Source organism: Dendrobates tinctorius, unplaced genomic scaffold, assembly GCF_039654945.1.
Source record: "Dendrobates tinctorius isolate UK_male_01 unplaced genomic scaffold, ASM3965494v1 ptg000016l, whole genome shotgun sequence".
NCBI lineage: Eukaryota > Metazoa > Chordata > Amphibia > Anura > Dendrobatidae > Dendrobates > Dendrobates tinctorius.
In genome coordinates, this window is record NW_027361684.1 from 35,736,006 (window position 1) to 35,756,680 (window position 20,675).

General features: G+C 41.4%; 1 protein-coding gene across 2 annotated transcripts in view; it reads left to right on the forward strand.

Annotated features, from left to right (window-relative positions):
* Positions 1 to 2,071: 2,071 nt before the first annotated feature.
* The window catches only part of SERPINF1 (serpin family F member 1), a 111,719-nt gene continuing 93,115 nt past the window's right edge, over positions 2,072 to 20,675 (forward strand). The window contains exons 1-2 of one of the 2 annotated variants that reach the window (XM_073565685.1): positions 2,089 to 2,213; positions 2,438 to 2,502. The gene's annotated coding sequence lies outside the window, so the exon portion shown is untranslated. Of the gene's footprint in view, positions 2,214 to 2,437; positions 2,503 to 20,675 lie in introns of both variants that reach the window. The other variant, XM_073565684.1, reaches the window with a different exon arrangement.

Genomic DNA, 20,675 nt, shown 5'->3' on the forward strand with positions numbered 1-20,675 from the left:
CGGGGTTAAAATTTCGCCTCACAACATAGCTTAGGACACTCTCGGGGTCCAGACGTGTGGCTGTAGCTGCGACGGTGCGGATGCCAATCCCGGACATATACACACACACACACACACTTTAGCTTTATATATTAGATTAGGATATTGAAATTCTCTATGGCTGTATGTAATTTCTATTAATTTTTGAGAGTATCCTTAAAGTAGGACTATGTATTTTTTATTTTGTTGGTTCCTATATGCCTTTATGATGGGTTAGTAATGGTGCACATTGTTGAAACTACATGTAAATTAAATGTACATGTAAATGCTGAATGCCATATTTGCTCCACCATTACTGCTCTGTATAAGTGCACCTAAATAGTGGACAGTCGCATTAATAGGAACGTATAATGTCTACTCAACATCCAAACCTAAAACCAGCACAGCAGAGCCAGCACCTATATTATATATATATATTTCTTATATACTCAAGACACAAATACTGATATTCGGCCAATGTCTCTTCATGCCTTAGTTGATTATTGAAGGACATGTCTCCCAGACATTTCTCCCAGCCAGCACAGGTTTAGTCTCTCATAGAGACCACCTATATGGACATGTGAAATCTAAATAAATCCTTCCACCCTCTGCGGCACATATGGACCAAAGGGTATAAGAATTAAAACAATTCTGTGTTATCTTCCTGTAATGAACACCAGAGAGGGAACTTAAAGGGAACCTGTCAGGTCCATAAAAGAGTGTTTACCTGCACATATAGGGTTAAACTGCAGGTAAATAGCGTTAAAATGGTCTCCTTTCTAGAAAAGCGGCTAAAGGGAGAAAATGAACTTATATCCTCCCTGCAGAGACTAGATTACAGTCACGGTCATAGTAGTGGAGTAGGGAGCGGTTACAGTCACCGTGAGCGCTCTGTAATCACTACCAAGCACTTTGATAGCGTGATCTGTACACATAAGCAGCACACACACCCTGCAGAGCTAGCTGTCAATCAAAGAGCCCTCTACATTGCCCGATAACTTGAAGCAAGAAGCTACAGGGAGGGTGAGCAGAGTTGTCATTTAGGCTTCAAAGCCACAAGGAATCCAAAAGGTCACTCTGTCCAATATGTAGAGACCAGAACTATATAGAAAATGTGATAGTTGGGTCATAAATAATACACAATAATACATTAAAAATCATATCCATATTACAATAGCCCCTCCAGACAGGAAGAGTACTTGAACTTTAGTGCAACCTATTAAGGGTAGCAATCCTAAAAGTCAGTATCGACCTATATCAGCCTTGCCACATGACTTCAGACAAAAAGCTAAACCAGACACTCTATTTGCAGACACATTTCGGGGTGTTTGCCCCTCATCAGTGCAAGGCAAGAGATTTGATTTGGTTAAGTGAGAGACCTCTGGCAGGGGTGTAAAGGGAACCGTTTCTCCTTGCAGTGAGTGCCAAGCTTGTGTAAGGAGACTCATAGGCCATGCAACGCAGCTCTGGGAATTTAAATAATATACACAATAACATGTCGTGATAACCCAATAATTAATGAATCTATTTCGTAATAAAACAGATATATTACCATTATTCCCACAAACAAAAACAAAGTCCGATGGAAATCCTCATCAGTGGAGAGGAGCGATTCCACAGTGTCAGTGGCTTTATTGATTGGTATTGTCTGCTTTAAGCCAAAGATTATAATGAAGGCATCGATCATTCAGTCCGTCATTGGTGTTAATAGCCGGATGCTGCACTGGGTAGTGATACTGTATATACAGGTTGTATTTCTGCTGGGTACATGTGGTGGAGCTGTGCTCCCACTCATTGACTCATCCTATCAGTCTGCGCCTTCTATAGGTTTTGTATGGCAATATGTGAGTATGTGTCTATATATATTGCAGGTGATGAGATGCATACACCTCCTTTGAGGTTTTCGGTGCCTCTCCTAGTATCTGACAGTAGAGATTCCACATCTGTGTGTTGGCTTTGTGCTACCCTACAGGAATGCCATATAAAATGAATCCCCCCTCCCATCCCAGGAGGCTGCAGTCCAGCTGTGCTGTCTGTTAGAGCCGCCCTTAACTCCACCTCATGTACTCAGTGATCTAAAGCCTAGATAAAGAGGCAGCTAAGGGTCTTCCCTACTTCCAGATCCACAGAGGAGCCACCTGGGGGTGGGTGGAAGCCATAGGCAGCCTGTCCCAAGAGGCAGCATCCTTACTAAGGTATGAGTGGCATTGTCTCCAGGCCTGCAGATGGGATGGCTACAGGCAGCCGAATGGCAAAAGTTTCACCTACTGGCGCCAAAGTACATAGGGCGTCATCGGGGGTGTCAGTACCCCCTCTGATCGGATAAAGGAGCTCAGGATGTAACTGATTACTGTAGTTTTTTTTATCATAAAATGTAACTTTTTTTTTTTTCTTTTCAAATAATTTTATTGGTTTTTAGTAATTAAACAGGGCAAGGGAAGGAAGGTCGGAAGGGAGGAAAGGGAAGTAAAGAACCTTGTACAGGTACTAAAATGTAACTTTTTAACCAATTTTTTAAAATAATTTCTTGTCTGGTATTAACCCTTTAATATTGCATAGGAACATTGCCCTGACTTCTAGGATTGCGCTTTTGATTTATGCAGATTTGTTACCTTTCTATGATTATTTCTCTACGGTTTTAGTATTTTACAATATCACCAAAACTCCTGTAACTATTGCGGTGACGCGATTCTCTACTTATGGGAACATGGATAACGGCATGTCCTGCAGGTCACGTTTAATATCTCCTAACTCTGCTTTATCTATCCATCGTGCAGATGTGACCGAGCCGAGTTTCTTATTTCACACCCATCAGTGATCAGCGCATTTACGCAGGACTGCAAGGAAGCCTGCCACATAATCCCCGTTCTAAAAATGCTCAACACGAGCAAAGAGTTAAATAAAGCTCAGCTCTGCCACATCTTGACATATTGGTTTTATCATCTTTTGTTTGCCACGTACCTTTTACATTCTCCCGCCTCCTTTAAAAGGGAGGTATTTGGCGGATTGGGATTTGAGAGGTGTGTATTATGGGATGTGCTGTAAAAATTACTCCAATATTGGAGCCTGGTCAATGGTGTCTGCCCAGCACTGATAATGTCAACTATGAAAAGCTGCATATAGACATAGGGAATTGTTATATTATGCACTAGAATGGGAAAATACAATGGAGTCCATTTATTATATATATTTTTTTATTTTACTCACTTATATAGCGCCATTAATGCCACAGCACTTTACAGACTTTATTGAAGAGAAACTTATTGCACATCTTGTAAACTTTTGAATGGTTGTTCCAATTACCTTTATTTTGGCCAATCTTATCACTTATAGGGCAGGGACAGAAAGAATCGGGATGATTATACAAATGAGTGTGATTTGTTTCATTCCGATGAAGAGGAGGTGGAGATAAAAAAAACATTTCCATTGTGTGTGGAAATTGGACTGCACTCAGATGTCATCCAAGTGCAGTCCCATGTTTCCCATGCACTCATTGACTTGCATGGCTGAGCACAGATCGAATATTGGATCAAATGTGTGCATGAAGACTTTGTCCAAGGAAAAAAATCGGATATGTACAAGGTCCCATAGACTAACATTGATCTGAGCGCAATCCAATGTTTTGTCAGATCGCATTCGGATAGCAAATACGCTTGTCTGCACCTGCCCTTAGTCTGGATTCACACATCCAAGAGAACCAGAGTGATTTTTTTTTTTTTAATCAGTGGCCATCCTACATTCCCTTTACATCAGTTTCTTTCTTATCCCTTTCCTTTCACTGAAGCAAATAGACTGGACTTTTTTTCTATCCATTGACTCTTAAAGCACTACTCCAGCATTTTTTTGTGTCAGTGCTGGACTGGAGCTTATAATGTCATTTCCCTTCCCCCGGTCTTATACTCACTCTCTGGTGTCTGTACCTTTTTTTCAGAGCTGCTCCAGTCTCGCGGCGCCATCTTGTGATCGCATCTTCTGACTGACCGGAAGTTACGCCACAATCTCTCAATGCAATGTAAACCATGAAGAAAGATCAGAGAGCTTTTTTTGAATCCTATTAACTATAATATAGAAAAAGTCAAAAACCTTTTTCCAAGACAACCTTAAAATTATACAAATTGCCTTTATTAAAGTACAACACACATGTAAATACAAAGTTCAGAATAAGTGCTCACAATAATAGCATGCAAAAGAACAGGCGGCCAGCGTATAACCTTGAAGCACTGAAGGGTATCAGTAACACATGAGACCACAAATATGCATAAAAAATTATAATTAGTAAAGTGCATAGTGCAGACACTAGCGATCCATATGCCCTATGATCTCATACAAAATATGGGGAAGGATAAAAGATAAATAAGGGACTATGTGTCCATATCACATATGATGTATAATATCAGAGCGACACCGGAGTTTAGCAGCCATGAACACAAATCATAAGTCCCATAGACAATAGAAATACTATAAGTCATGAGCCGCAAACCCCTGCGCCCTAATTAAACCCCATATTCTTACCCATGAAAATAACCCCTCCAGCGCATGGATGCCCCGACGCGCGTTTCGCTGTGGCTTCCTCGGTGTTGATCTGATGTTGTACACCATATATGATATGGACACATAGTCCCTTATTTATCTTTTATCCTTCCCCATATTTTGTATGCGATCATAAGGTATTTGGATCGCTAGTGTCTGCACTATGCACTTTACTATTTAATTATAATTTTTGTATGCATATTTGTGGTCTCATGTGTTACTGATACCCTTCAGTGCTTGAAGGTTATACGCTGCCCGCCTGTTCTTTTGTATGCTATTTATTGTAAGCACTTATTCTGAACTTTGTATTTACATGTATGTTGTACTTAAAGGCAATTTGTATAATTTTAAGGTTGTCTTGGAAAAAAGTTTTTGACTTTTTCTATATTACAGTTAGTAGGATTCAAAAAAAAGCTCTCTGATCTTTCTTCATGGTTTACATTGTATGTTGAGAGTATCCTTGGATGAGAAATATGTATATGGTAATTCAATTTATCCCATATGTCTTTTATAATCTCTCAATGCAAGTCTATGGGAGCCAGAACGAGACTCTCATAGACTTGTATGGAGTTGTGACCTCCGATTCGTTCCAGTCCATCAGACGCTGGAGCAGCCGGACGATCAAACCTTGTCGGAGACCGACAGGAGCAGGAGCGCTGGAGGGGGAAGATGGCGGCAGGAAAGTCTAAGACTAGGGGCAGGGACCTTAGGTTGGAAGCGCCACTCCTGCGGTAATATAAAATAAACACTGGAGTGTTTACTATTTACTAATAAAGGTTCCCAACTTGACTTTATCTAGAAACTTGACTTGTGCTCCACATGGCTCATGCCTCATTCTCTTCATCTCACAAGAGCTAGAATTACAAATCGAAGTCTTCTGCATCTCACAGTAAAACATCACATCGCCTGCTGCCATGTAAACCTTTCCACATGCTGCTTTTGCAAAATGTAAAGAAATTGTAGATATATATTTTTTTTTTTTTAACCAGAAGCTGCTTGTCAAGGCTTCTACAGGAACAATGTAAGAAAGTGCTGGAGAATTCTCCGCAGTGCTGGACTTTTGAAAATGGTCCCTCAAGACTTGCAGCTGTCAGGAATGGTCAGGTCTTGCCTTTGGTACAGGAAACTATAAAGCATTTTGCATGAAAACGCTGCATATTCCTCTTCTCTGTGCTTTGCAGGCATAAGGGATATTACACAAAGCTCGGTACTACAGAGCCAGAGGCAGTCTGCGTGCCGCTGTATGGGGGCTCCATATGGCACCGTTCTAAGCTGTGATCACATCACATCAGAAACCTCTGTTGGAAGTATATGAATATTTCCTGAAATATAAATTCAACCTATGCAAATGCATTGACATTGCATTTTAGATCGTTAACTGGAGACAAAAATCTCTGGACACCCCTCATCTTTGTTGCATTGATCATTTGGACAACAGCTACCTATCTCACAACAAGAAACGCTTGGCTCTGGGAGCAACAATTTTGTCCTTGGTGTCCTTAGATAATTTTTTGGTCTTGTCCATGGTGGAGGGGGGGGGAGTGTGATTGATTGTATGGACAGGTGTCTTTTATACAGGTAACAAGTTCAAACAGGTGCAAATAATACAGGTAATGAGTGCAGGGTAGGAGGGCTTCTTATAGAAAAACTAAGGCTAGTTTCACGCTTGCGTTAGGAGGCGCAGCGCACGGCCGCCATTCAGCTCCTCCCCTTGCCACGCCCCCTCCGGTCAGCTTCTCCTATGGGCGCATGACGTACCGTGTTGCATTTTGGTGCGCACGGCGCACCGTTAAAAGGGCGCATGCGCCGCCAAAAGCATACCAGCACACGGCCTGCGTACCCAATGCTAAAGATAGGGTACGCAGGTCACATGAAGCGTCATGCGCCCATAGGAGGAGCTAACTGGAGGAGGCGCGGACGTGCGCTGTGCCTCCTAACGCAAGTGTGAAACTAGCCTAATGTGTCTGTGAGAGCCGGAATTCTTGCTGGTTGGTAGGTGATCAAATACTTATTTCATGCAATAAAATGCAATTTCATTTTTTCTAAATCATACAATGTGATTTTCTGGATTTTTTTTTTTAAGATTCTGTTTCTCACATTTGAAGTATACCTATGATGAAAAATACAGACCTCTCCATTCTTTGTAGGTGGGAAAACCTGCAAAATTGGCAGTGTATCAAATACTTTTTTCTCCACTGTAAGTCTATTTTGTGTTTTCCTTTTCCCCCTCCATTTAACAGACTTTTATTGACAAGTTTTTCTTTGTCTGGGATTTTGAAAAAACACTGATTCATCATTTTCTTTTTTTGTCCCATGGTATTTGCTGACATTTATTGCACCAAATTAATCAAAATGGCTCACGCATGAATTTAGCACAAATTACAATTACACTTCCTGTCAGTAATATTTTGCTACTTTAAGCAAAAAAGTTGCAACTTTTCAAAATGTCAAAAAAACTTGTGACAATTGAAAAGATGCACATAAATTCACAGCAGGGGGGACTTGAGTAGATTTGCGTCAAATTTAGCTACTTTTTAAAAAGTCATAATCGATGAATCAACTGAAAACATATGGAATCAATAAACTCCATCCACAAAGCGAAAAATAAAATAAAACAGGAGAGAACATATAAAATATACATCAAAAAGGGCCAAATAGCATAATAAATTGGGTGCAAAGCAAAAAAATGTGCAAAACTCACAGCACTAGGCAAAAAACAGTTTAGTCATGGAGTTTTCCCAGGCGAAACTGCTTTTGGAAAACAGTCAAGTGACCCATGCGACTTCCGCTAAGGAATGAGCATGCCACTTTTCTTTTTTTTTTTTTTACCTTTTCCGCATTTCCGAGCCCTGAAGCAGTTAAAAGAAGTTACATAAAATGGAACATGTACACAGCAGTGTCGCAGCGCCATTGCTGTGCAACATGTTCACTTTGAGGCTGTGTGCACACGATGCAGATTTGCAGCGGTTCCGCAGCGGATTTTACCGCGCAGAAACGTTGCATATCTGCATTGTGATGTACAGTAGCCTTAAAATCAATGGAAAAAAAAACGCTGTGCAGACGCTGCGGATTTTTCCGCGCGGTTTTCCCGCGGTACAAAATCCGCAGCATGTTACTTCTTTTGTGCGGTTTTCCATCTCCCCTGTCACCAAATCCGCAGGGGGAAAACCGCGATGGAAAACCGCACAAAAGCCGCATGAAAACCGCATGAAAAATGGAAGAAATCCGCAGGAAAAATGCAGGTCATTTGACCTGCGGATTTCTTCCATTCTGCGCGGAAAAATCCGCAGTGCCAAAAAGTACATCTGCACTCAGCCTAAGGGGGTGCTTTTGCAGCATTTTGTCAGGCTGATTCTGGGTGGAATCCAAAGACACAGTGTGCCACATACACTTAAAGGGATTTTCCTACGAACAAAAGTTCGACTTTATTCACTAGATCTTGGAATATAAATACGTTCCACAATTGGTTGTGATTAAAACAAATGTTCCTGTACTGAGATAATCTTATAAATGTGCCCCTGCTGTGTACTGTGTAATGGCTGTGTCTGACCGTACAGGAACATGGTCTGATCATACCACAGCTCCTGGGCAGCGGGGGATGCAAAAGAGAGTATATATACATTACAGCAAGGGATCACAGAAGATTCTGTCTTTGAGGTAAAAAAAAAACATTGGTTAAAAACAGGCAGGGAAATGTTTTACCTCAGAAATAGAATCAGCTGTGATCCCATGCTGTAATGTCTATATACGCTTTTGGGTCTCCCCCCTGCCCAGGAGCTGTGGTATGTTCAGACCATGTTCCTACAAGGTCAGACACAGATATTACACAGTACGCAGCAGGGGAAAATTTATAAGATTATCACAGCGCAGGAACTTTTTTTTAATCCCTTCATATTGTAAACCTTATTTTCATTCCAAGATCTAGTGATTAACCTCTTTCCTTCATTGGACGTAATATTCCGTCCATGTGCCCTGGGCCCTAATAACCATGGACGGAATATTACGTCATAGCGATAAGCGGCGCCCACGTGGTGAGCGTCGCTTATCACGGCCGAATGTCAGCTAATTATCATAGCTGACACCCGGCGCTATGTGTCAGGGGCGGTCACGGACCGCCCCGACACGTTAAACCTTTGTACACCGCGATCAAACACGATCGCGGTGTACCGGGGGTTAAAGGGAAGCATCGGCAGGGAGGGGGCTCCCTCAGTGCTTCCCTGAGCCCCCCACGGCAGCGCAATGTGCAGCGCTGCTGCGGGGGGCTCCTTTCCTGCAGGTCCCCGGATCCAAAAGTCAAACGGCGCTCCTTCCCTTCTGAGCTCTGCCATGCGCCGAAACTGTGGTTCCCCCCCACATATCAGGTATCAGCGTACTCAGGGCAAATTGCACAATAACTTTTGCAGTCCAATTTCTCCTGTTACCCTTGGTAAAATAAAAAAAATTGAACCTGAAGTATTTTTTTTGTGAAAAAAAGTGAAATGTTTTTTTTTTTTTTAAATATTCAAAAAATTCCTGTGAAGCACCTGAAGGGTTAATAAACTTCTTGAATGTGGTTTTGAGCACCTTGAGGGGTGCAGTTTATAGAATGGTGTCACTTTTGGGTATTTTCTATCATATAGACCCCTCAAAGTGGCTTCAAATGTGATGTGGTCCGTAAAAATAAAATGGAGTTGCAAAAATGAGAAATCGCTGGTCAACTTTTAACCCTTATAACTTCCTAACAAAAAAAATTTTGGTTCCAAAATTGTGCTGATGTAAAGTAAACATGTGGGAAATGTTAGTTATCAAGTTTCTTATGTGCCATATCTCTGTGATTTAAGGGCATAAAAATTCAAAGTTGGAAAATTGCGAAATTTTCAAAATTTTTGCCAAATTTCCGTTTTTTTTCACAAACGCAAGTTATATGAATGAAATTTTACCACTATCATGAAGTACATATGTCACGAGAAAACAATGTCAGAATCACAGGGATCCATGGAAGCGTTCCAGAGTGATGGCCTCATAAAAGGACATTGGTCAGAATTGTAAAAATTGGCCCTTGGTGGTGAAGGGGTTAAAATAAACTTTTGTTCGTGAGAAAACGCCTTTAAGTTATTTTTTTCTGTTTTTTTCTTTATTTTTTTTGTTTCACAAATATGGATATTTCCTTATCCAGCTGTTTTAGCCTAATTCATCGTTTGCCCCTTTTTGCTCCAGTTGTACTCCAGTTCCCTAGGAGAGTACACCATCTATTCTTATTTTTCGCTCTTGAAGACTAACTGGATCATATGACTCTTTGGTCTTAAAAGGCACAAAAAAGCTAGAAGACAAAAACATCATCTTAAATTTGGAGCAAAATTAACTGGCGTGCAACATTTTGAAAAATTTGGTGGAAACGAACAGCAACGAATAGTACAAGAAAAAGAGAAAAGTCATTTCAAAAATCACAAATGTGGAATCAAGGCCGTAGACTCTTGTCACATCTGTATGGTTATTTCCATATTTTGAATTATAGGAAAAGAAATATGAAAATAATGGAAGTGCAGTAGCAGACTACAGTGGTGTCAGACGGCCCATTGACTGTAATAGGGTCTGTCATCGTGGTATGAATGAGGCGTGTTGTGCTATTTTGTCCAGTATTTCTGGCTGGATATGTGGCAGCGACTCAGATGCAGTTGTGAACACCGCCTTAGAAAGTGGAGTTTTTGCCAGGTGTTACAGAAATGTGTTAGGTGGCTGGAACACAGATGTAACTGGTATGTACGGGAACAAAATATCCTTTGTATTAAATTCTTAGTCTTCCAAAGCCACATCTGGAAATCCTGTTTTCTTTTGCTCCATTTCATGCAGAACATGTTATTAGTTTCTAATATTGAGGCCCCGTTTCTGGTTCTGGAAGAGAAAAATGTTAGCTATTCAACAGAAATACTGCTAGATATCCCAGCACGGTATTAGTGACAGTAATTACATACATATGGAATGTATGGATGACCTTTGCTTATACATTAGAGAACTGCATTTAAACCAATTGCCTAATAAATACATTTATCTGATGGGATCTGGTTAATAGAGGAGAGGAGGTGCAGGAGAATATGAATTCTGCACCTGATTCCTGCCTTTGTGCTGACTGAAGTAACTAGTAATGTGGCTTTAAGTAGTGTTTAAGATCTGTTTAGTTTCTATGGCACACATGTATTGGGTCATTTCGTGTCCCACAAAGTCCTTGCATGTCTTATTTATTGAAGGTCGAATGATAGCTAATTTTAATAGTGAAAAAAGGCCCCTTCTATGTCTGTGCAATGGAGACGGGCACAAGAAGTTTGTTTCTGCCTTACACATACAGAGGTAAAAAAATCTCACCAAGTTCTCAACGTGTTCATGTGGCCAAAGGGTATAGTCACACAGAGTTTTAAGGAGTTGATTCTTTCCAAAATCCTTCTCAAAAGCTGCTAAAAAAAACTCTTGGAAAACTCATTCAGTTCTTTTCTATGGGAAATCCACTTTGCTGTACATATGATTATTTTTTTCCCCACTACGGGTCTCTCAAAACTTCTTTTGGAAAAAAGAAAAGCTAAAAACAAAATAAAGCACATGTCTCTTCTGTGAAGAGGATCTTGAAAGAAATCTCCCCAAACTAGGCACTGTCAAATCAAAAGGCTGCAAAGAACACTCCAGGAAAAAAAACAAACTCTTCAAAAACTCCCAGAAACAGAACAGAAGTGTTTCCTAAAACGTTGAAGCCAATGCTGATACTGAGTGGACCAAGGGAGTGACAGTCCAGTCCAGGGTGTATCAGGGCGACCTACGTTTGGTCTGTGCTTTGCGGTCTGTCTACAGACCATACAGTCATCTGAATCGAGCCTAAGGGCTCATACCCACTTGTGAGAGACTCACACGATTCTCGTAAAAGTCTCTCGTATCAATACCCGGCACTGGGACCGGAACGTGCGGCCACATAGAAATACATGTAGCCGCATGCTCCGGTCTGAGTACCAGCGGCAGTGCTGGGTCTTCATGCGAGAGACTCGTGCGAGTCTCTCGCAAGTGAGTATGAGCCCTTAGGGAAAAGTCAGGCGGCCGTATAACTCGAACAAGGATCGCAAATCAATGCTCAGAATGGCTGTCAACTCTCATGACCAGAGTTTGATCAGAGTGTGGGTTGGGATCTTCATCCGAGTTATCCGGACGTCTGACTCTTCAGGGATGGTGGATTTTGCCTTTCATGGTGGGAGAATAGCTTCTACAGTGAATGTTAATCATCCTTCTGTAAGCTGACCAGGAGTCCTTTTACCCGGTCAGTTAAAATGGCCCATAAGGAGTGGTAATTGTTTATACATGACCAGCACTTGACAAGGACCAATTTCATCAAGCAGTGATTGGAGGGAGTTCGTATGAATATTCATAGGATTGTTTGCATCCTCTCCTTCTGATTTTGGTTAAACAGGGATATTCATCCATAATATTTAGGCCCGCAAGCAAGATGCTTGATTGTATTCTGATGGCTGTGCATGCTTACGCAACCATCTCAAATGAAAGTCCCTTGGAACATTCCTTTGGCCTAGCCTCAGCCCATGTGAAAGGGCACTACACTGGCTGTCCACTACTTTTTATTATTTTAAAAATGGGTTTAAAGTTGTCTTAACGTAAAAAAAAAAAATACATATTTTCACCTACCTTACCCTTGTCATTGATTGATACTGCTGCTTGGATCTTTTGCTGGTCTCTTGGCTTTCACTTCAGACACACAGTGGCACAAAAGATTTTGCCGAGTGCTAACAGTCACTTGATCTGATTCTCTAAGGGATTTGAGGCATTTTTCATCATTCCATGGACCGGATAAGAGTCTTTTCTATTAGTTTTTTTTGTCCTTCAACTAGCAAGGACAACATCTGACCAAGTGTGAATCGTAACCACTAAGCAGTAGTGCCACTATTGTGAGCTGTAACCAAAAACTGTGCTGTGCCTCCGTGTGAGAGTGGCAAGAAAGTCACCTGTTTGTTCCCAAGATTCTGAGGGATTTCAACAGGGTCCCACCAGTTTACACACATGAAACCTGCAGCTATACTACTTGCATATCTGCATGAGATTGTAACCTTGTAAAACACTCTGCAGATTTAGGGCTGAGCTGCAGGTAAATCACATTGCAATACTGTCCGGCTGCTTTACTGAAAGTGCGGCTACTTAATTCCTCTCAGAAACTGCCGGCTTTCAGTCATGAGGGTGTGTATGGAGCGGCTACAGTCATTGTTCACAACACCGCTCCATACTGTGTGAGACGGAGGCTAGAAGCAAACCCTGGCACTGTGATTGACAGTTGGCTTTGCAGCATCATAGAGCTTGTTCTGAGCCGGACAGAAATCTCCATGTGTTGCTCAGATCCTACTTTGCTATGCTGGGAGGGTGATGTGATGAGAAGCTGACATTACACCACAGCTGCTGACCAGACGGCTGCATCGAGCGACACAATTCTGCATATAGTGAGGAGTATATGTGAAGAATTGTAGTGGAGTTTACTGTAGTGGAGTTGAGTGCTGGATGTAGATGCCACTATTTTTATTATCTGGACCAGGGGCGTCCATAGAAATCAAGGGGACTCATGTCAGAAGTTTTAATTGGGGCTCCCCCAAACAAAAAATTATTAAATAATGAATAGGAAAGATGTATATCTTTGTACCGTGTTAGCCAGTAGATAGAAAAATAGAGTCCTCACTGGTTGATATCTTTCAATGGCTAGCTGAAAAGATGGTAACAAATTGCAAGCTGTCGAGACTACTCAGGTCTCTCCATCAGGCATTGACTAATAGAAAATCTGAAGAATCACATATTTTTGCATAACACATCACAGAAAAAATGCAATAGATAAGACAAGTGACGTGAAGCAGAACTATCATTATGGGGGAGTGATAGACAGTTATGTGTTGTGAGTTCATTTTTCCCTTCACCATTGAGGTCTGATGAACTCCCTCCTCTAGTGAAGGAAGGTAGTGAGACTGATTACCAAACACCTGGGCAGCTAGATGATGACTGGGTGGCTGGAATTGAGGACTGGATATAAGGCTGCCGACGCCCTTCTTCCTGGCTGGTGATTTTCCTGCTGGATTCTTGGAGACCTTTCTGATTCCTACATCTCAAAGCTAAGTTTTTCTGCTCTGCTTTGTACTTTTCAGTTTTGTTTTTGTTTTGCCTTGTTTTTTGGGAGTTCTGCCATCCCCGGCCGGGGGTGAGCTGAATTCCATTTTTGTCTCTGATCTGTTGATATTTTGCTCTGTCTTCAGAATATACCTGAGTGCTGATATAGTCTTTTGAAGCCTAGCGACTTCAGGGCCTGTTTTTCCTATCAGTCGGTTGGCTCATTTTGATAGGGTTTTTGCGGATGGCAGACAGCAGCTTTCCTATCCTGTCCTATGTAGTTAGCTTGGGCCCCATCATTTGCTCAACCTATCTTTCTATCTGTGTTAGTGTTTTCATCTTGCTTCACCGTCATTATATGTTGGGGGCTGCCTATTGCTTTGGGGTCTGCTCTGGGGCAGTTTAGTTTTTCCCCTTTCTGTCTTTAGGCTATATAGTTCTCCGGCTGTGATCGAGGGGTCTAGGGCACCGTAGGAACCCCCCACGGCTACTGCTAGTTGTTGTGGATAGGTTCAGGGGTCTGCAATCCGATAGCTGCCAACCTCTCAGGTTTTTCTGGACTTAGCTGGTATTTTGTTTTTTCCTCCTTCGGTGACTCATCATAACAATTATGGCTATAAATATTGCACCAGTTCATAGATAAGGAGTGAAAGTTTTATTGTCCTCTGATTGGGGTCTGGTAATGTGTTGTGATGCCGCCACAAGGTCTTAGGAGCAAATTCCTTAATTGATGTAAAAAGACATAAATCCATGCGACACATTCATTCCTGCACTGAGAGTGTCAAAGGTTGTCATGAGTTTGTACTCCCAGACTTTTCTGTCTCTCTGAGATGTGAAGTTACCTTTCAATACCAGTAATTTCATGTCCATGGTGCTGTGATCAGGCATACAAAAATGTTTTGCCACAAGTAGATCCATTCTTTTTTCTCTTATTGTATGGTGATGAGAATTCATCCTTGTTCTCAGTTTTTGCCCGGTCTCCCCCACATACAGACCCCCAGTTGGACATTTAGTACAAATAATTAAGTACACCACATTAAATAATAAATATTCATCAGAGTCACAGAAAAGCATATTTCACAACTTTGCAGTCCTTACACTCTGTGACATCAGAACGCCATTCACTCAATAGAGCGAGCGCTCCTGTGTATGGGCGAGTCACGCAAAAACCAAATGGTCAAACCATCATTAGGCAAAACAGAGATCGGAAGTGTCTGAGGGCTTAAGGTTCTCAAAGACTCTTAGAAAAGCAGGCTGCGTGCTATGTGCTCGATTCATCAACTGGGTTTTTTCTTTAAGTCCCTTTTCTTTTTTATCTTATGACATTAAATATTGTTTTGTGCTAAATTATTCAAAATGGTTCACATTTGCACCTGTTTTGGGGGATAATTTTCTTTGTTTTTCACCTTTTTTTGCATTCTTATTCTTTTAATTTGCGCAATTTTTAAAAACTTTTATTTGTGTTTGCCTGATTTTTAGACTTGTGGGTGCAGTTTTGGACTTTCCATATGTTTTCGTATGGTTAAAATGAACCTGGCAGCAGATTTGCTATGTAATCTGGAAGCAGATTGATGTAGTGGAAGAGACCCTGATTCCAGGGATGTGCAATTTACTAGGCTGTGTTTTGCTGTTTCAATAGAATCAGTGTTTCATCAGCAGGAGATTATCACTACAGGACCACTGCTCTCATGCCTCCTAGTCCAACTATGTCCCCAGCACTGATTAGCAGCTTTTTACAGTGTACACATAAATCTGCCAATCAGTGGAGTGGGTGGGGTTATACACAGCTCAGCATTCAGGGCTCTGCTAAATCTGCAGCAGAGAAAACTGTGATTCCATCACAACTGCTGCACCCAGTAAACTAAATGATACATTGCTAGAAGCAGGGTCTCTGTCCCTACTTCATGTTGAAGGAAGAGGGTAGACTAGGGACTGAAGCACATTTTCACCAAATCTTGCAACTTTTAAAAAAGTGTTTGCAATTATGATTCTGGCCCATGCTCTTTCATTTGCTTATAACATGTTTTGTCACTTTTCAGTGCAAAAAGTTGTATATTTCGCCAAAATTATGCAAAAATTGTGGATGAGCAAAAAAAAAAAAAAAAAATCACTCCAATGGGGGTCTGGGATACACTTTCACCAACTCCTTTTTGTGTCATTTTTTAAGTGTGTTATTTCTGGCATTTTTCAATGAAATCCTTTAGAAAAAATACCAGAAAAAGCACCCTGCGCGTGCTGAATTTTACAAATCATATCACTCATCCAAAAAAAAATCACAAAAACAATACAGATCATAATGCATTGAATGTTTTGCATGAACATGGCCGCTGGAGTGAGATGCGCATAAGGGCTCATTCCTACTTGCGGTGCAATCGGACGAGTACAATCCAATAAAAAATTGGATTGAACTCGCCCCATTGTTTCTCTATGGTGCAGCTGACATTTGTGATTATTTTCTCATGTGATTGCATCATATTGCATGCACCCATGTAAGTCTATCGGTGCATGTTAAAAGCGAATATAATCTGTGCAGCGATTCTCTCATGCCTAGAGGATTGGTGCAGAGCACTGACACTCAGCTCCCGCTCGCAGCAGAACAGGAGCCGAGTGTCATTAGCATATTGCAGCCGATGTTCTCGCATTGGATGCCATACGCTAATGGGACCCTTGCCCTATTCATTGGATCTTATCAATGGCGTGTGCCTCCACCAGAAATGTTACTCCAGTCAGGAACTAGAGTACATTTCTGACTAAATTTACATCACTAAAAAGGTATTTATTTATAGAAAACATGCCCAACTCTTCTTGCCAATGATATACTGTATATATACAGGGTGGGCCATTTATATGGATACACCTAAATAAAATGGGAATGGTTGGTGATATCAACTTCCTGCTTCTGGCATCAGTCGAACATCCCTTTGGCGGATATTAGCTACTCACAAATGGCACCCTTACAAAATCCAGCTGCTGCAGCATCTCAACGAGGATGACCCAGATCGGTGTGCTGAATTTGCAGAATGGGCAAAACAAAAATTGGAACAGAACCCTCAGGTTACACAGAACATTACGTTCAGTGATTAGGCAAACTTTTTTGGGTGGGCCATTTATATGGATACACCTAAATAAAATGGGAATGGTGACAGTTTTCTTGCGTAGGGTGTCTTGCATTGAAATCTGCTGCAATGACTCGGGTACTGCGTTCACCAGACATCAATTTCTATCCGCTCCTCACGTGTTAACCTCTGCAACATGTCAATGGCTGGAAACCAAGAGAAACATGTAAATAACTCATGAAAGAATAAAGTTATGTTAAAACCAAGCACACCATTGTTTTTCTTGTGAAATTCTCAATACGTTTGATGTGTCACATGACCCTCTTTTCCGATTGGATAAAATAAAGTTTGATCCAAAATGGCCAACTTCAAAATGGCCACCATGGTCACCACCCATCTTGAAAAGTTTTCCCCCTCTCATATACTAATGTGCCACAAAAGGGAAGTTGATATCACCAACCATTCCCATTATATTTAGGTGTATCCATATAAATGGCCCACCCTGTACACTGGAGACACAGTTGGATGACCACTATATAGATTACACCACCTAATCTCTACTTAACCCCCCCACACACACATACACTTCCTAAATAGTGCAGCTTTGGCCAAGTTTTGTCTGGTTGGAATCCTTAAAAAGAGAAACAGTACAAACAATAGTGCATGTAACTAAGGTAAATAGGCCAGAATCATTTATATCTATGTAGGACCCAAATTAATTATCAGGAGCAAATATTTTGGCTTCTGTATATGCAGTTATTGCTTGGCATTACTTTCCTGTCATGAAGAACCCTACTTAGTTTATGTGCAGCCAAATAAGATTAATTATTTGTAGCAGTGTGATCTCATTATGGGCTTTGGGGTATACTGCAGGTGATTTTTCATTGTAATTAGGAAACAGGCTTTGATCTTATTATAGCTGGTGCAAGATGACAAAGGTGACACTTGCCATGATTGTGTGATGAATGCAAATGTGCTACCTATCTATCTATCTATCTATCTATCTATCTATCTATCTATCTATCTATCTATCTATTCTAATCTATCCATACCATATTTTATTTACAACATTAAAAATGTTGATGTTGTCACCCTCCTTTTTTATCTAATACAGGGCCCAAAGAGGTCTCACCTAATGCTTCTCCATAGGCTGCCGACATCCCTCACTGGTTCCTGAGCTACCTCTGTCGGCGAAAACAAGCATGTGAGATCTGCAGCCTATCACAAAAATGATAGATTGGTCTACAGTTAGTCTAAAGTAGTCTGAGACACTCCTCCTGCCTCGTCATTGGTCCAGACTGCTGCTTATGCCTCTCCCCTGCAGATCTGTCACCTCTGATTGGCTGCTGTGAGTAAACACAAGTCTATTTACAGGCTCACCGTGAAATCAGTGCTCTCTGTCTCCAGTACAGCAAGGGCTGTATGATAGTAATTAATGATAAAGTATAGATTACTAAAAAGGAAGTGAGGAAAAGATAATTATCAGGTTACGGGTTAGGCCTCTTTCACACTTCAGTTTTTTACAATCAGTCACAATCCGCCAGGTTTTGAAAAAAACGGATCCTCAATTTTCTTTTGAGGATCCGTTTTTTTTCCCCATTGTCTTCCATTATTGGCGGATTGTGACGGATTGCCGTCCGTTGCACCCGTTTTTTTTGCGGATCCACCAAAAGTTGCTGTCCGTTACCATCCTCAAAGATTTCAAAACGGAGCTTGCAACGTTTTTTTCTCTGGCGGATCCTCCAAACACTCATTTAACCCGAAATTCTTTCTGGGTGCCGGGAAAAAAAAAAAAAAAAAAATTCTCTCTCTCTCTCCCTCTCTCCCTCTCCTGCTATTCCTTTAAAATTCTTAATTTGTCAGATCCGTCAAAAAAACGGACGGGTGCCATCCGTTGTCATCAGTACTAAAACGGATCCGCCATCCGTCCTTTTGGCGGATTTTGACTGATGCAAAAAACTGAAGTGTGAAAGAGGCCTTAGACGACTGTGTGGTGTCTGTACTCTACCAAATATTAGCAAATGTGGCAACTGGTTTTAGCTTATTGGTAGGTTCAGACCGTCCATGCTTATGTGGACTGGAATCATTGGAATGGCTGTCATTTAAAACCACATTTCCTCTGCAGGAGCCATATAAGGTACAGCTAGATGAATTTTCCCTAAGCAAAATCAATTCTTACCTGCTGTCAGATAAAATAAGCTTTCCTCTTCAAAAAAAAAAGGGGGCTGGCTTAGTTACTGAAATGAGCCATTCATCCAGCCTCTTTTAGTCTAGGTTCACATTTGCGGATGGCCGAGCTGCGGTGGTCTGCGGACTTCATCCATGAAGCTCTGCCCACTGCTGCACCTCCACCATCAAGCTCCGCCTACTTCCGCATGCTTCTGCATGCAGCCTGCGTACCCTATCTTTAACATTGGGTACGCAGGTCATGCGGATGTATGCGGATGCCTCCGCATGCGTCGTTTTGACGATGCGGCGACCCGCGTCGAATGCATCTTGTTGGAATTTGATGATTGGGTGCGCAGACCGCATGCAGACGTATGCGGAGCTTGACGGAGGAGATGCGGCAGTGGGCGGGGCTTCACGGTGGAAGTCCGCAGACCTCCGCAGCTTGGCCATCCGCAAATGTGAACCTAGCCTAACACTTAGCATTGATGACAAGTTGAGCATGAGCAAGAAGTGAAGGTCCTGGGACTGACCCAACCATCAGGAAATCTTTGTAATTACAAATGTTTTAGCAATTATCTGCAATAATATCTGGAATACATCTAAAAATATTTTTTTAACTTGCACGATTAAAAGACAACTTTTCACCAAGTCAAAAGTGGCCAGTGTTTGCTATTATTTTTTTCCTCCCCTGAGTATTCAGTTTTTTGTTTTTTTCTTAAAAAAACCTTTTCCATATGGTTCCTGAACATGGGCCTTTTTCTTTTTTTTTGTGCTCAGTATGCTAATTTATATGGTCCTCACCAAATGAGAATTACTCCCACAAATCTCTGGGGACCTGTCTTCAGGCTGCTCCTTGCTGATGGAGACCATAAAAATTATTCTATTGAGTGCAATATAAAATAATAAAATGCTAATTAATAAATAATAGTAAATAAAATGGCTCAAATTTCTGGAACTGTATGGCTGATTTAAAAAAAAAAAAAAAGAGAAAAAAAACACGTATTCAGGGAAGTAGCAGGAATAGCGCAAAGAAACTGGCCACTTTAAAGGGACCCTGTCAGCAGGTTTTGCTATGTAACGTAAGGGCAGTATGAGGAAGAGACTGAGACACATATTTCTGTGATGTGTCACTTATTAAGCTATGTGCTGTTGTTTCCATACAATGGATCAGCTATCACCAAGAGATTATCACTTTGTGAGCCCTGGTCTGGCCACGCCCCCTCCGATGATAAGCAGCTCACTGTCAATACACAATGTACACAGATAGCTGTGATTTCGGTTTGTGCAACAACTGCTGCACCCAGCAAACTAAGTGATACATCGCTGGAATCAGGGTCTGTTTCTCTATATTATGCTGCTCTCAGGTGAGGTGGCAAAAACCTGAGGACGGATTCCTTTTAAAGGGTAACATTGCAAAAAGCCACCATATAATGCAAGCAGTGGTGGGAGGTGGGGCACATGGTTGTCATCTACTATCTTGTGAAATGTCCATGTCCTGCCTACTTTTTTTTTATCTGCCCGCATATGGATCCATGGAGTCTCATGGATTTATTCACATGTCTGTGAAAATCACGGATTCGAGTGTGAGCTCTATGAGAGTGAGAGGAGGTCCTATTCTGATCCGATTTTGAGGAATGGAATATGACATACTCAATGGGTCTGTTTGCTGACAGCACACCGACATTCCACACGGATGTGTGATTGTAGCCTAAATGCAGGCTCTATTACTATAAGGCATATCCAAGGTCCTTATCGAACCCATGAGCAGATGTCTTATAATATATTCCTGCCTTC